The sequence below is a fragment of the Otolemur garnettii genome, unplaced genomic scaffold (genome assembly GCF_000181295.1).
Source record: "Otolemur garnettii isolate 467f Iridium unplaced genomic scaffold, OtoGar3 scaffold00015, whole genome shotgun sequence".
NCBI lineage: Eukaryota > Metazoa > Chordata > Mammalia > Primates > Galagidae > Otolemur > Otolemur garnettii.
Genome location: NW_003852410.1, coordinates 15,638,413 through 15,654,742, shown reverse-complemented (window position 1 = coordinate 15,654,742; position 16,330 = coordinate 15,638,413). Strand labels below are relative to the sequence as shown.

The following is a 16,330-nucleotide window of genomic DNA, read 5'->3' as shown; positions in this document are numbered from 1 at the left end:
CATTTTGTTCAGGGTCATAGCATTCCGTGATTGTAGTTTGTCCACCGACTAGATAGAGCTTATTTTCAAATGGAACTGAGCACAATCCATATTCTGGATGTGGACTGGAGGTGATGAGGCTCCATTCGTTGATATCTGAATTGTAGCTCTGGACTTTGTCATACGTGCAGCTTCCTCTGTAGCCACAGTGGCCACCAATGACATAGATAATTTCATGTAAGACACAAGCAGTAGCATTTCCCACACCTTTAATCATGTTTGCAATAGGAATCCATTTCTCTTTTAATGGATCATAGAACTCAGCCTCTTCTGCTGGAGCCCCTTTTCTGTAACCACCTAAAGCATAGACACAGCCACTCAACGTGACTGCACAGTGGTAATACCTGGCATTGAGCATTGGTAGACCTTCTGTCCATTCATCACTTTCACTGTTATAGATCCACACTGTGTCAAGAGCTTCTATGTTATCCGTCCTGTAGCCTCCAGTTACGTAAATATTGGGTCCTAAACATGTAACACCATAGCTCTCTCTTGTATAATCTGGTATTTCTGCTCCTTGAATCCAAACATTTGTCAAAGGATCCCATATGTGAACCTCTGATAAAGGATGCCAGTAGTACCCTCCAATGATATACATTGTGGCTGTGGACCTCTGAGAAATCTCTTTATGCATGGGATTCAAGGCATTGTATATGAGAGAGCGTATCTTATTTTCGGTTAGTAGACAGCTTCTTTGAAGGCCTAAAGCTGTTTTTAAATACACTGGATCTATATCTATGTTGATATAGCTTAGTAGATTATACAGGCATTCAATTCGATTTTCTACATCATGAGCAGTCCACTTAATAACTGGCTCTATGATAGCTTCTTCTTTCCAAACACTGAGATTCTTTCTGGACAAGATAAAGAGAAACTTTTCAAGGCTGATTTCCAAAAATTCTTCTTGCTGCCATACTTCCTTAAACCTTGAACAGAGAATTCTTCGAGATTCCTTCTCTAGTTCTGGACACACATGAAATTCTGCAAAGGAGTGCATTCCAATACAATTATCAATATCCAAATGCCTTACCAAAAACTGCTCACAAGCCTTCTTTACTGAAAGGAATTGTAGCAGATCTGCTGCCTCAAGCAGGCTTTGAACATTCCTTTTAGTTATTTCAATTTGGGAAGTGTATGCATAATTTACCAGGCCTTCCAGAATATCATGGTGGATGCCAGAGAGTTTTATTTTATCTTTAAATTTTTCTTTCATGTCAGCTGTGAACATTGCCTTAAAATAATTGCTGCAAGCAGCTAAAACAGCTCGGTGACAATGGAAGATTATGCCTGAAGGACACTGAAGGGTAATATCAGTAAATAATCCATCCAAGTAAAATGTTCTGAAGGCATCCAGAAAATCCACTGGATGTGCTGAATCCTTGAAAAGATAAATATAATCTTCTTGTCCTTTTAGAGCCATAGCTCAGGCCGAGGCTCCGGGACGCGGCTCGGACCTGCGGGCTAGCAGCGAGCGGGAGCGGGGGCGCCGCCGGACCCTCTGACCATCTTTGGAAGAGGCGCGGTGGAGGCTGCCAGCTTGTGCAGCTTCAGCCCACAAGCGGCTCCTATTTTGGTGTCCCGGCAGCTCCCCCACCTCCACCCGAACAGCCCCTCGTGCAGCCTGGGCTCTGGGCCACTCGCGGGAACTCCCCCGTACCCGCGGCGGCGCGGCGAGTGGGGCCGGTTCCTCCCCTTCTAACTCAGGCTTGCCTGAGTGAATTCTGGCTATGACACCTGATAGAAGACACTCATCCTTTCTGAATCTAAGCTTCATTTTCACACGAGGAAAGCTAAGGAACTCCACAATGAACAGGCAGATAAAAGCAAGCCAGCAGAGCAAATCAGGTGTAAGGTAACAGGGAGAAGTCAGAAATGAGGCGAACTGGAAACCCCCCCCACTCTCAGCAGAAGGCGAAGCCAGGGCACCTAACTCACCAATTACTGCCACATACGAACACAAACAACCTCATATCTTCAAAAGCTTTCAACTATACAGATGAACGCAATAATCCAGATTTCGTATTTAGTGAAATTTCATAATTTCTCAAAGATGGAAACTAAATTTTTTAACAGTTAACATTTTTTCAAAAAACCTAAAAATCTTGCAACCACCGTAGCAAATGATTTCTGAGGTCAACCCATGTCTCCAGTTTTGTGATTCTAGAATGATTCAGAAGCGTGAAGAAAGAAAAAGGCAGCAGGTATCTGTGCAGATAACGGCTTTCTGGAGAAATTCTTTATCTTGAGCACGTTTTAGAAGGAACTGGAAGACTGAGTGGAAAAAGCATGCTACCGGGTCAGAAAAGCAAGTCTCAGGGTGGGCAGGAGGCAAGTCACCAGCCAGCAACAATCAATGAAGAGAGAGAGCTTGCGGGAGTCTTATTTTCACTCCAGACTGAAGTAGCAGCAGGTTTCTAGGAAAGACATAAATTGCCCAGACAATACCTAAGAATATGAACATTACTGCTGTCTTGATTGACTCCTAATATATTAAAGTAACCAGGCATATCCAAAAATAAAGGACAAATTGTTGGGGATCCTTCTTCCCCAAACTCAGTTGACCTGGTTTGATTACTCGGCTGAGCTAGAAAGTTCAACCGAGGCACGGTTGAAAGTAATTGAAAGCAAAAATGAATGGAAATAGAAAATAAAACTGGAGCAGCACAGGCAGCGCGAATAGAAAGTAGAAGTAACCTGCACAAGTTTCAATGTAACGAAGAGAAATTTTATTTAGGAAGAACCAAGAGAAAGTTTAGAGCATTTCCAAAGAGACTTCACAGGTGGTCCCTCTCATGAAAGAGGTGAGAGAGATACAAACAAGGGCAGTATGGAGGGATAAAGACCTGTGTGTCTGTCATTGGTCTCCTGCACTCCAGGCATTTCTTGCCCTTTTCTGTTGGTCACTGATTACCTAGGTTACCTCTCGCTCAATTCTTTCCCCTTTTGGAGGGAGAACTGTTGAGTGGTGAATGAGTGATGAGCCCTCCAGACTTCCTGGTTCTGCAGGCCAGGTTCTCCTGCCATGTCCATGAAGCCTCTTTCTTTGTGTCCCTTCTCACACATCACCACTGTTGTGCAATTTTTTCCTTTTATTTTTTTTTTTGTACGTGTTCTGTTAAGAATCCAATAGACTCAGGCCTGAATTCCATGTTCATGTGGCTCCACACTAACCAAAATGCTTAAATGTTCTGAGTTCTAGAAATGAAAACTATTGCAACTGAAATACAGAAACATACAAAAAGAGAAGACAGATATCCAAAAAAAAAGTATCCAGAACACAACCGCGAGGGGGACAAAAACAAAACAAACCTTTCTACCTAGAATTGTATACCCAGAAAAACTATCTCCCCCAAATGCAGGAGAAATTGGAGCTTTTCAAATAAACAGAGGTATCGCCTCTCTAAAAACACATGCCAAATATTATTTCAGGCCAAAAGAAAATAATTACAGGAAGAAAAATAATGGGGAAACCTGTGAGTAAATGAAAAGTAAATGCATTGATAAAAGAATGTACAAGTCTCAAAATTTTTTTTAAAAATCTGGCACTATCAGCAGCTGCTTCCTCTCCCATCTCACTTATTACAACTGTAGCAATATCAATGTGAGTGTGCATTTGGGGGACCAGCTTGAAATGGAGATTCCCACCCTCTACAGAGTCTTAATCAGGTTCCAGGAATCTACATTTCTACCAGATACCCCAAGCAACTCTGATGAAGATCTGAAGAGCACTGCACTGCCCTCTGACCACTCTGGGGCAAAGAATTTTCAGTGAGCCCCTGGGGTTGCAGCTTCAGCGGAAAACACTAGCCAGCCTTTGTTCTTTGCCACTTGACTAAAGCCTCAGGAGCACCTTGGCCCAGAGGTCAGCAGTAACCCTGCCTCAACCCTGCTCATCAAGAGCTGTAATAAATTAAAAGCCCATTAAAATATTTTAGAGAAAAGCCTAGAAGTGCTGAAACATTAACTGTGCCATATTCAATCTGTTTTCCTAGAGATTTGAAAAGCCAGATTACCATCTTGGGGGTCATTAGAAAGAATGAAGCTTTCTCCCTTTTTAATTTACATATTTAAAAATGCATACACTCTGCCAGTGGCCACTAAGTCCTTTCCAAAGCTTTCCAAGTACTGTGGCTACTCCAAATGCCACTGTCTAGCCATGGAGAGAGAGGCTTGGGATGCCACGGGGGCCTGCCTTGTTTTTTAAAGCAAAGAAACCAAAATCTCAGGGCCTGTGGTTGCGAAAGAGCTCTGGGAAAACAGGTAGAGGCAGCAACAAAACAACAGTGATGTTTTCTTGTTTTGTTCTCCCCTGTTTATTTTCCCTGAAGCAATCCCTGCTCTGTACAAAAGTCTGCAGGGAGCTGGAAAGAGCAGCTGTGGTTCCCAGAGGCCGGGACCTAGCAATCAAGTTGTTTACCAAACACTGCCAGGCACCAGAAAAACAACAACAGCACAGGCAGCATTTGCATCTATTTTTCAAAAACAACCTCCAAAAAGTCTGCCGCCTGCCCTGGAACTTCTCTGCATAGCTGAGGGAAGAACTTAGAAATTAAAGGAATGAACTGAGTTGGATATTGGTCCCCAAAGCCTAAATATAATCTATTATCCTATTTCTACTGGCCTATCCTAAAAATGGAGAGCTGGGGGTCTGCAGAATTTCAAGCAGTGGACTGCTACAGACACCGTGCTGACCATGGGCATTCCCAAGCATCCTAACAGTGGCCGTCTTAACAAACTGACATTATTTGCTGAGCTTCCAGGATCTCACAGATATCTTCAGCAAGCACAAGAAACTCCAGGAGGGTTTATAAAACACGCACTGCTGGACCCCTCCACTTGTACCTCACCCTATAGGTCTAAGGTGGGGCCTGAGAATTTCTAACAAATTCCCAGGTGACGCAGGAGCTATTAGTTAGTTCCAGGTGCCACACTTTGAGAACCACTGCTCCCAAGCTAGATGCCTTGTAGCCATCCTGAAGATCTTGGAGCAGTTTTCCCACGTTGACCTCTCCCCTGGGTTACCTGAGTGAGTACAGCAGAAAACGGTGCAGGGCAGTCCAGAATGAAATGCATTGGCTGGCTTCCCCTCTGCTTCTCCAGATGCCCCGCCTACCACCTCCACCCTGCTCCATGTCCTGAAAGGCTGTTTTCTGACTTCCAGTTGTTTTCAACCAACTGGGAGAGGGGGGTCACAGCAGGAGGCCAGAAAGATAGGCAGTACAGGTTGTTACCAAGACCCTCTGTGACTGGCCACAGCTCCTACCAGGAAGCTGTCTCTGCACAGCTACTCTCCAGCTTCACTCACTCCTACCCTCCCTCCTCTTGTCCCTTTAGCCAACTATTTCAGACGGGAACCTTGATACAAAAGTCAAATTCAATGTGCTGTCCACTAGACCTCCCTTGGTTTAGAAATGCAAAATCTGGAATTTTACATACACATGTAACATAAATGTGTATGTAAGTGTATATGTGCACATTTATACACAAATGCAAATATGCGCATAAGAATATCTGGAAATACACATATATACATCTTTACAGAATTTTTTCGAAATACAGCTAAATCATATTGGACTGGAAGTCCCAAGGCCAAGGCCATGACATAGGGTTTGCACGGATGTTCTCTCTGGTGCCACGTGCCACAGGAACAGAAGGCCCACTTTGTCTAATCAGTTACACAACCTGATAGGAAGAACTGCATTTGTGAAAGCTTCAATCTTTCTCTAATTTACTAACTTAGTTTCCTTTGTTGCAAATGGCACCAAAATAGAAAGGGAACAGAGGTAGGTGGAGCGGGCTCCATCACCAACTCCTGTGAATAACTTTCTGACAATGCTGAACCCAGTTCAAAAAGCACATCAGCAGTGAAAAAAGGTATGTGTTGTCAGTTCATAAATAAAATGCCAATCTGCCTCAATTCATAAGGCCAGGAAAAGAAGAACAAATAATACTTTCGTCTTTAGAATAATACTAATAACAACAACTACTTGAGCATACCCTAAATAAGCACCTGTCATTATAGCTAAGTTTCAGAGGTCTAATACAAACATTCACCAGATTTAACCAAATAGGTCACTATGCTTGGGCAAGCCCACTGAATTTAGTTTCAATGACATTCCCTAGAACTAATCACTATTACTTTTACTAAACTTTCACCAGCAAGATTTCTTTCAACTCACCAGAGGACTTATTGGTATCTATGCTCAAAAACAAGTTTTTAAGTAAACCCACTAGACTAATTAGAACACATGGGGAATATGGTTTCTATGTAATTACCTCTCTAGCTCTGAGGCTCAACCAGAAACCTCTCTGGTTTGTTTGTTTCTCTTTCCTCTTCACTAACAATTTTCTGAGCGTTCCACTTGATACCAGCAGACTGGTGAGTTCTATGCGCCACCTGTGTCTGAACTTAACCATAACCACTGACTGACTTACCTGCCACTCCACCCTGTGTCATCACATCCCCTTCAGGGGTGAGACTGACCACCAGGATACCCCCCCCCCCATGAACATTCCAGAATCCCTCTCCATTCCGCCTTCCCTTGGCCCCATGCTCACCTTTCTCCAAGGCCCTCTGTTTGCCACCAACATCTGGGTGAATTGAAAGGTGTGCCTTTTATCCTTAAAGGTGCCTCTCTCTCCTTTTCCAGAAGCCACTCACTCCACACCTCTTCACTGCAGGCAAGAAAGATCTATCTGGTCTCTGTCTCCTTCCTGCCTCTAAGAGGCTAGAGGTTGCTCTAACAGCCCACCTTGCCTGTCACTCACCTCCAAGGAAAATGTCATCACCCTCTTCCACTGTGACTCGGGATCCCTCCACACCCTGTCTGTGGTCACAGACCACACGGCTGCTCCCAGCCCAGCCACATGACTTTCACTTCTAAATGTCAAGTATGTTCTTCAACACCTTTCTCAGGTATTTTAATACTGGTTGAGCATCAGTAATGCAAAAATCCAAGCTCCAAAAGGCTCCAAAATCTGAAATTTCTTGAGCACCAACATGATCCCTCAAAGGAAAGGTTCATCGGAACATTTCAGATTTCTGTATTTGAGTTGCTTAACTGGTGAGCAACTCATACAGCATATATGTGACCATTCCATAATTTTTTTTTAGTCTGAAATATTTCTGGACCCAAGCACTTCAGATGAAGATACTCAACTTGATCTGCTTTACAATTTCTGTCTAGATTATTTCAGTATGAGTACTTCCATCAACTTTAGTAGCCATAAAAATGGTCCTTCCAACAGCTTGTCCAAGGCTTACAGCAGGCCTGGCATAAATAAAGCATGTAAATTTATTTGTTATTATTTGAGACAGGATCTCACTCTATGACTCAGGCTAAAGAGAAATGGCATACTCATAGCTCATTGCAGCCTTTAACTCCTGGGTTCAGGTGAGCCTCCTGCCCCAGCCTCCTGAGTACCTGGGACTACAGGTATATACCACCACTCCTGGGTAATTTTTAAAATTTTCTACAGAGATGGATTCTTGCTATGTTGCCCAGACTAGTCTCCAACTCCTAGTCTCAAACAATCCTCCTGCTTTAGCCTCCCAAATAGCTGGGATTTACAAGTGTGAGCTACCATACCTGGCCCAAAAGTATTAATATTTGTTGAGTGAGTGAATACATGCCTGTTTCATCTTAACTTCCTTAATCCTAAAAGGTTCCAGTTTACTCAAGAAGCAGTACAGTGCCAAAGCTGTACAGTGCCTAGACTTCCTGGGTTCAATCCTAGTTCTGTCCTGTACTAGCTACACTTGATCAAGTTTTTCCATATATGGAACTTGGGTCAGTATTTGTCCATACATAGTAAGGACTTAATTAATTGCTACTTAATTACTGGTTAATTGCTACTACTTCACCTACACCTGAGGGCATGGCCAAAGCCTGCATCTCACCATCCCTTAGAACTCCTCCATCTCTATGACTGTGAATTCTGAAATTACCCCCTATTCAACAGCCTCCTACAGAGCCACCTCTCACTGGGTCATTTCTCATCAACTTGCTCCTGGACTGTATTCCTGAGACGTGCCCCTACCATCTCAAGCTGCTATCTCCTTCTCCTGCGTATGACCCACGTTCCCCTTTCTGAACTACATCTCTTTTACATCATCTAAGACACCCTTCAGGGTGCCCAGGATCCCGGAAACCCCTGTATCACTCAGGATGTCTGTTTCTATCCACTTCCCATTGGAGCTATTTGTTTCCCTCCCCAGAATGAGATGGGGAGGCAGAGGCTGGGTGTGATCCATGTTGATATACCCTTAAACACTCACAGTTCAGTACCCAGGACACAGGAGGTCATTATATGTGGTGCTAACCTGGGGCCCGAGAAGCCAGGACGAGTTCTCATAAGCCTATTTGGCACTCTCATCTATGGCAGGTTCTATTTAAGAATCACAAAAATTCCACAATCATTTTCATAAATTCATTCCATTCATAGTTCAATTCAATGGCAGAAAATATGAAACTTCCATTCCCACTGGCAAACTGGCTCTAGCTAACCAAGCAGGGTTTACAGGTGTCTACCAGCAGGGCAAGTTGTATCCCTTCCCCTAAGGGACCAGGGCAGCCTTAGCCTCTCCCTAGAAGGGCGGTCAAGTGAACAGACAGCTCATTGCCATCTGAGCTCTTTTTAAGGCTTTTGTGGTAAACATGTTTACTTTCTTTTGATTGGCTGGGCTTATCAAGTATTTTGTTTTGAATCTTGCTCTATAAACATGTTTACTTGGAGGGGAGAGCTTTTATGATAGCTAGTACATTTGTTTTTCACACTTTTAAATTCAAAACGTATTTTTCACAGCCTGTGGTAAACAACTCAAGGTGGTAAACAAATTACATTATTTCATCTTCACACTGGAAAGGTGATCCTTATGTATCTAAGCAAAAGCTTGAACCAGATTGCAGATGACCAAGGCTCTCTATTGGATGAGAACACAAATCAAAGCCATGGTGATATTAAAAAGGGGAAAAAATTACAATGGTGGGGTCCTGCGAATGTTGGGGAGTATCAAACCCAAGCCTCGGTTTCCGCAGGGAGATCACAGGAAGCCAGACGCCACAAGGCCAGAGGCAGGCTTGTTAATTGACAAGATTCATTATTTTCCATGAAAAGTTAAGATTACATAACGAGCATACATAACAGCGGATATGCGAGAAAAGCAAAGCAACGTTTCAAAGAATGAAGAAACCAACCAGGTCACAATATTAATTCTAAGTCTTTTAAGATCTGCTTTCTGTGATGATTTTTCCAATTAGAAAAAGAAGTAGTGACTTTGAATGTAAAAACAAAAAGCCCGTCTTTATTCGAAAAGGAGGAAGATAACAAAGAATTAAGAGAAGAAAAGAAAGGAAAATATCTCTTGAGAAAACCAACAGTCCTTGAAGTAGGATTTAAAAGTGCTGTTTACGCAGAGTCATCAGAGAAGTCGCTCGTGGATCTGAGTGTGAAGTCCCTTCGCCCGTTAAGTACGGCAGTCAACCGAATTCAAACTTCGTGGAATAAATCCCTTTATTAAGAGGATTTGTTCCATAAAATCTGGACTCAGCCAAAAGGCTACACTCAAGGATCCAGAAGGCCACGTGTGGCCCAAAGTCCACAGGATCCCACCCCCGTTTCCCTCTGCCCCCCCAACACCTGCCTAGAAACAGAAACCATTTTACCATAGGCCTTTGAGGTTAATTCCAAATTACTAGGAATAAAAATAGAGGCCATATCCTTTATTAGAACAAATAATACCCCCAACCCTAAGTTTAAAAACAAATAAACAACACTAGTGCTGTGGAACCATAATTTGGCAAACAGCCTCAATGACTGCACATTATGATTTCAGCATGTGTAAAACTGTAGGAAGGGGAAGATGCTAGGAGGAGTCGTAATGCCATACGGGGCCTTATCTTCATTCAACATGGGTACTGCACAGAACCCAGGAACAGACGGACATCAGAGTACAAACAGACTACACAGACTTTTCCCAAGATTATGATGTGCTTCAGGGACACACGAACCAAGGGTTAGGAGAGAGACCCAAGGGCAGATAGAGGCAGTCATCATTTCTGACTTTCAGATCATCTCTCCTATCAAGGAAAGAGAACCGAGAAAACGGTTTCTAGGTGGTTTTGCAGAAGGGCAACTAGGCCCAGAAGGGTGGCACACATGACAAATTGTAATGGTAAAAAAGATGAAACTTACCCCAGGTTCGCCAACACCACCTGAGATCTGCAAGTCAGTAAGCTTCTTGGAGCAAGGGTTTCCCTTCCTATAAAATGACAGCACTGAATGCCATCTTTCTGAATAATCCTATGTCACAATATTTTTTTCTTTTCTTTTTTGAGGACGGAGTCTCACTCTGTCTCCCTGGGTAAAGTGCCATGGCATCATAGCTCACAGCAACCTCAAACTCTTAGGCTTGAGCAATCCTCCTGCCTCAGCCTCCCACGTAGCTGGGACTATAGGTGCCTACCACAATGCCTAGCTAGTTTTTTTCTACTTTTAGTAGCAATGGGTTCTTGCTCTCATTCAGGCTGGTCTCAAGCATACACTCAGGTTATCCTCCTGCTGTGCCTCCAGAGTGCTAGGAGTACAAGCCACCGTACACAGCCTCTATAATACAATTTTTATATGGCTCAAATTGAAAAACACACTTCAGAAAGAATTCCAGCCTACACAATCCAATTAATACAATACATGGGACGTGTTCTCGGAAAACCCACAAAGGAATCCACAACTTAAAGGGAGCAGAAATGACATTTCAAAGGAATGTAACGTTGGCCAGTGCCTAGTTGTCAAGCACACTCTAGCTATGAGCTGTCTCGGCAGACAAGTGACTCAGCTGGGAAAGGGCTCCCTGGCCAACCATAGTCATCTGACCCACTGCCTCAAAGCAATTTTTTCTTAATCTTTAAAATGAAAAAAGTAAATGACTAATGAAATGACTGAAGAATTACTTCCAGACAATTCTAATGATGTCAAGAAATAAAATTGGGAAAAAAAAAAACAAACCAAACTTAAGCACAACAGTCAGCAGGTAAGAAGAACACAAGCAGACTTAGAGCTATCCAACGTCAATGGTCACATTTCCTTACGAGAAAGTAAGAGTGGACATTCCAGGTTGTAGAATGACATGGTCTGGAAATGTCTCCAGCAGCCAAGGGAGGAGCTGATGATTAGGGCACTATCATCAGGGAAAAGTTTCAGAGAACCAAAGTGGCAAAATATCTGTTGCAAATATGAGACAGAAAAGGCACACACTGGTCTTTCAACCTGGCATTCAACACAGCAGGTTTGGATGTACTCCGGAGTACATCCAGTTGTGAGACCAACTGGCGCATGTGACACCCTTACTGCTATGCCTGCAGGGTGCGCTATAGAATACCTGCCTTTCATCTCTCCTCCTGCTAAGCCTCACAATAGTGGCATGTCACAGATGAGGAAATCGAGGCCCTTTACCCAGCACCACAGTTGGTAAGCGACAGAGCCCTATCTATCTGAAACCTAAGTCTCCTCCCTCAACCACTACCAAAGGCTGCTGAGCACTGTTTTTCCAACAGCTCAATTGGGGAAAGTAAGAACATGTGGAAAGGCTCCCAAGATAAAGCCAAAAGGGGAATACAAGGGTTATAACTCTATTTGAAGCTCCATATCGTCCTCCATAGTCTAAATCCCCCGGCTTCTGAGATTTTAAGCAAGAATGCTTAAAGTCAGGCATATCCAGGAAGGAGGAAAGCAAGGAGCCCAGTCGGCCCTGGGAGTGCAGCCTACAGATGACCTCTCGCCCGAGAAAGGAGACAGACAGGGGTCTATGACAGCAGCGAAGGACGCACCCAAACCTCCTGGCTGTCCCTCCAGGAGGGGTGCTCTCCACTCCCTCAGTCTGCTCTCCGTCCCCCCATTCCCTTCTGATTCATACACGCAGACACCGTCCCTCCTTCCTCCCTACTGCCTCCCCCCCGGGAATGTCACCTGTCTAAGGTCTAAAGGTAAGATTACTGCTTCCACCTGGAAGCTTCTCAAATGAAATTAAATCACACATTTATTGATGCACTGTGGTACACATGTATAAGAGTGCGGTGGCAGTTACCCCAGCACATTCTGCTTCTCAGCACGCGAAGTTAAGTAACAATGCACGATTTAAATAACATTTCAAGACAACAATGAGAGCCATGTCATGGGGAGTACATGATTAATTGCCAGATGAATTCTACAGACAATAATTGCTGCAAAGTTCAAAAGGAGGAAAGCAATCGCTTTCAACAAATATAGCCGAGGTTGAAAACTCTCCACTGATTTCCAGTTCCCAGTCTGCTCCGGCACAGAGGATTTGGGATTTGGCTGCCTGGGATCTGATCCTGGCTGGGCCATTCCTGGGCCAATATATTCAAGTTCTGTGTGTCTCTGCTTCATCAGCTATAAAATGGAGGTAATGACAATTCCCTTTACATCAGGGGGTGGTTTGAAGATGAAGAGGAGCAACGCTCACGTGTAAACGTTAAAGCAGTGTAAATAGTGCTGTTACTTATATCTGCTGTCTCAGGGCCCCGTAGCTACCCCTCTGAGCCTCAACTCCTGCCCACACTGGCTCCCCTCCACCCTCCAACGTCTGCCGAAGCTCCAGATCTTCTTTTTCAACTAGCTGGTTAACTTTGTCAAGGGTTCCCAACCCCGCTTCCACCAATCCCACTGGCGACCATGTTTACCTGTGGCCCAGTCTCCACACATCCTGGGACAAGAGCACGATGCAGCCTACAAGTGACCTTGGACAGTCAGAGCACTTGGGTTCAGCTCCCAGCTGTGCCATAGTCTTGTGATTGTGCCCAAATTACATAACTTCTCTTAACTTCCACTTCTGCATCCCTAAAATGGGGCTAATGAAGAGTCCTTCCCTCAAAATGCTGCTGAAGAGATTCAACCGCACAATTAGAGAGCACTGTCCCCACTGCCAACAGTTAGAGGCCCCCGTATCCATATCCCAGAAGTGCTGTTCTCATCTCTGCTTGAACCACTCAATTAATCGTACATCAGCATTCCCAACTATTCCCTTTCCCCTCTCTCAAATATGAACACTGTTGCTCAGCCTTCATGATACCAGCTCTAAGTCAATGACCCGGGAGCATAATTACCCCAATTTTCCTCTGTGCCCATCCCTCTAATGTTACATCCAAGTTTCACAAATAGAAATGAGTTCTCTCATAGAGGACCAGGGCCAAAGTAAACAGACACCACCCTTCTGGGGTGATCTGGCACTGTTTCAACAGACTGAAAACCACACATTCCTATTCAACCCTTCCTCTTAGGAATGAACGTGTACAACATAGTAATCACTGAGGGAAATTCAGCTACAAGCTTTCAGAGAAATACATCACAGCATTATCTACAGAACACAGAAACTGAGAAAAATAAATGTCAATTAAAAGCTAAACACAAGGTGACTCAGACTGATGACGAAATACTATGCAGCCGTTAAAAAGAGTTGTAAAAATCAAAAGGGAATAAAAGGAATATGATCCCCAAATCAAACCTGTTCAACAAATATTAGTTGACTGATAATAAAAATGGCACCACAATTGATTCTTTTGAAAGTTATAGTTTGCGTATTTACTGTACCAGCTGCTACAGTGCTACACAGTGAACACATTATGGAAATTAGGCTACAGCAAAACCCAATCAAGTTTTATTATCCTAATTTTAAAGACAGAAAATGAAGACAAAAAATTAGATAACCTGTCGAAAGTCACAGAGCTAGGAAGTAGGAAACTAGGATTTAGACCCAAGTCTTGTTCTAAACCCCTCGCTCTTTTCTAACTAATGCTGCCTCTTATAAAGGTGTTAGTATATTTATAGCTACATTAAGTATATTTCTGTAAGAAAAACTAGACTAGAAAGGCAGACAGAAAAAAAATGCTCAAACTAATTCTTTCCAGGGGGTGAGACTACAGCTGATTTTTTTTTTTTCTTTTCTTAAAAGACAGGGTCTTTATCTATCACTTAGGGTACATTCCAGTAGCACAATCACAGCTCCCTGCAGTCTTAACTCCTGGGCTCAAGCAAAGCAATCTTCCTGCCTCAGCCTCCCAGGTCGCTGGACCAACAGGCATGTACCACCATACTCAACTATAATTTTTGGTTTTTTGTTGAGCTAAGATCTTGCTATGTTGCCAAGGCTGTTCACGAACTTCTGGCCTCAAGTGATTGTCCAGCTTGGCCTCTCAAAGTGCTAGAATTATAGGTGCCCAGCCCCTATATATAAATTTTTTTTTGAGACAGTCTCACTATGTCACCTTCAGTAGAGTGCTGTGGTGTCGTCACAGCTCACAGCAACCTCAAACTCCTGGGCTTAAGCAATTCTCTTGCCTTCGCCTCCCAGTAGCTGGAACTACAGGTGCCCACTACAACACCTGGCTATTTTTCCGTTATTGTTGTTATTGTGGTTTAGCAGGCCCTGGCTGGGTTTGAACCCACCAGACTCAGTGCATGTGGCCAGTGCCCTAATCACTGAGCAATGGGCACTGAGCCACGGATAAATAACTTTTATTTACATTAGCTTTGATTTAGTTTTTAAATTCTGGACATTTATTATGTATCACTTTTGTAATAAAGGGGGAGAAGGACACGGAGGTGTTTGTTTGTTTTAAATGCCCAAATGTCAGCTTCCCCCTTTCCCCTGATGCTGGCCAGGCCCTGGGCTTGTGGTGGAAAGTCAAATCACCTGGGCATGGACGACTGAGCTCTGGGTAAGCTGCCTATGGGCACTGTTGAGGGTGAATAGGCAGGACGCACAGAGCTTTGATCGGGGCTCACACGTATTAAGCAATATCAGTAGTATCAGTGATTCTTATTATCCCTCATGACTTCTTCACCACACCCAATGCACTCCATAGCTTCTCTCTGGAGATGGGACCAAACATGGTCTGAGATAAAGTATTCCAACATCTTTTAACCAGTTGTCCTAACAGATCCTACAACCATTCCTTCTTAGCCCCTGATCTCCTAAGGGCTGGCAAAGAAACAGGTCAGGCAGGTTTGGAGAGTAATACCTGGCTTTGAATCCTGGCTCCTACACTGGCTGATTCTGAAATCACATGGGTGGCACTTACCCTCCTTGCCTCAGTTTCCTCATTTACAAGATGAGACAACAGTGCTCCCAACTCCCAGGACAGTGGTGAGGACTGAAAGAGGTAATGCAAGCGAGACCCTCATCAACTGCACCCGGACGCTGCAATGACTTTAACACCTGCTATGCTGGCTTTTGTCAGTCTTTACAGGGTTCCTTCCGTGGAAGGGCTTTCTTGCCATCATTTTCCATATTTTCAACCCTGTACTATAAAACAGAATAGATGTTTTCAAATGACCCCTGCCCCGTGTTGACTCTGATGTGCTCCAGGATTAGCTGGCAGGGCTGGCAGAACAAAGCACCACAGACTGTACAGCTTCAACAACAGAAATGTCTGTTCTTCAGCTGCAGAGACTAGGAGTCCAAGATCAAGGTGGCAGGGTGGCTTGCTCCTTCGAAGGTCTCTCAGCCCTCTTTCCCCTGTATTGTGACAAGGCATTCCCTCTGTATGGGTTTTTGTCCTGATCACGTCTTAGAAGGTCACCAGCTGCATCGGATTTGGGCTACCCTTGTGACCTGATTCATTTTAATTTGGCTATCTCTGAGAAGTCCCTATCTCCGAATACAGCCATATTCTGAGCTATTGAGGGGTTAGTACTTCACAGGCAGTGGGGTGAGGGCCATAAATCAACACATAACACCTCCTCACCTCCTGGAAATATAAGAGGAGACTCCAAATTAAGAATCAGTTGATCAGGTGGCCAGGTATGGTAGCTCATGCCTATAATCCTAGCACTTGGGGAGGCTAAGGAGGGAGAAGCATTTGAGGTCAGGAGTTTGAGACCAGACTAGACAAGAGTGAGACTCCATCTCTACCAAAAAAACAGAAAAAATTAGCCGAGCACAGTGGCATACACCTATAGTATCAGCTACTTGGGAGGTTGTAGCAGGAGGAGCGCTGGAGCCCAGGAGTCTGAGGTTGCTATGTGCTATGATGCTGCTGCAGCACACTTCCCAGGGTGACAGAACAAGACTGTTACTAAAGAAAGAAAAAAAGAATCCACTGATCCTGGGTTTGGCAACCTGAGCCACTGCAGTTCCTAAGGAAGATGAAAGCACACAGGTGCGGGAGAGCGAAGGCTCCCCCCTAGTCACCCATGTGTATCTCTCCCCTAGTGTGGTAGGTGACACCCCACTCTTCCTAGTCCCCAGCAGGAGTGATGCCTCTGGGGGGGGGGG

At 44.1% G+C, this 16,330-nt stretch overlaps 1 protein-coding gene and 1 pseudogene across 5 annotated transcripts in view; both read right to left on the bottom strand.

The window, feature by feature from the left end:
• The window catches only part of FOXP1 (forkhead box P1), a 610,533-nt gene that overhangs the window by 520,192 nt on the left and 74,011 nt on the right, over nt 1–16,330 (bottom strand). The window lies entirely within an intron of this gene.
• LOC105886569 lies at nt 5–1,698 on the bottom strand (annotated as a pseudogene). Its single transcript, XR_001161065.1, has one exon. The product of XR_001161065.1 is annotated as a kelch-like protein 23 pseudogene (transcript).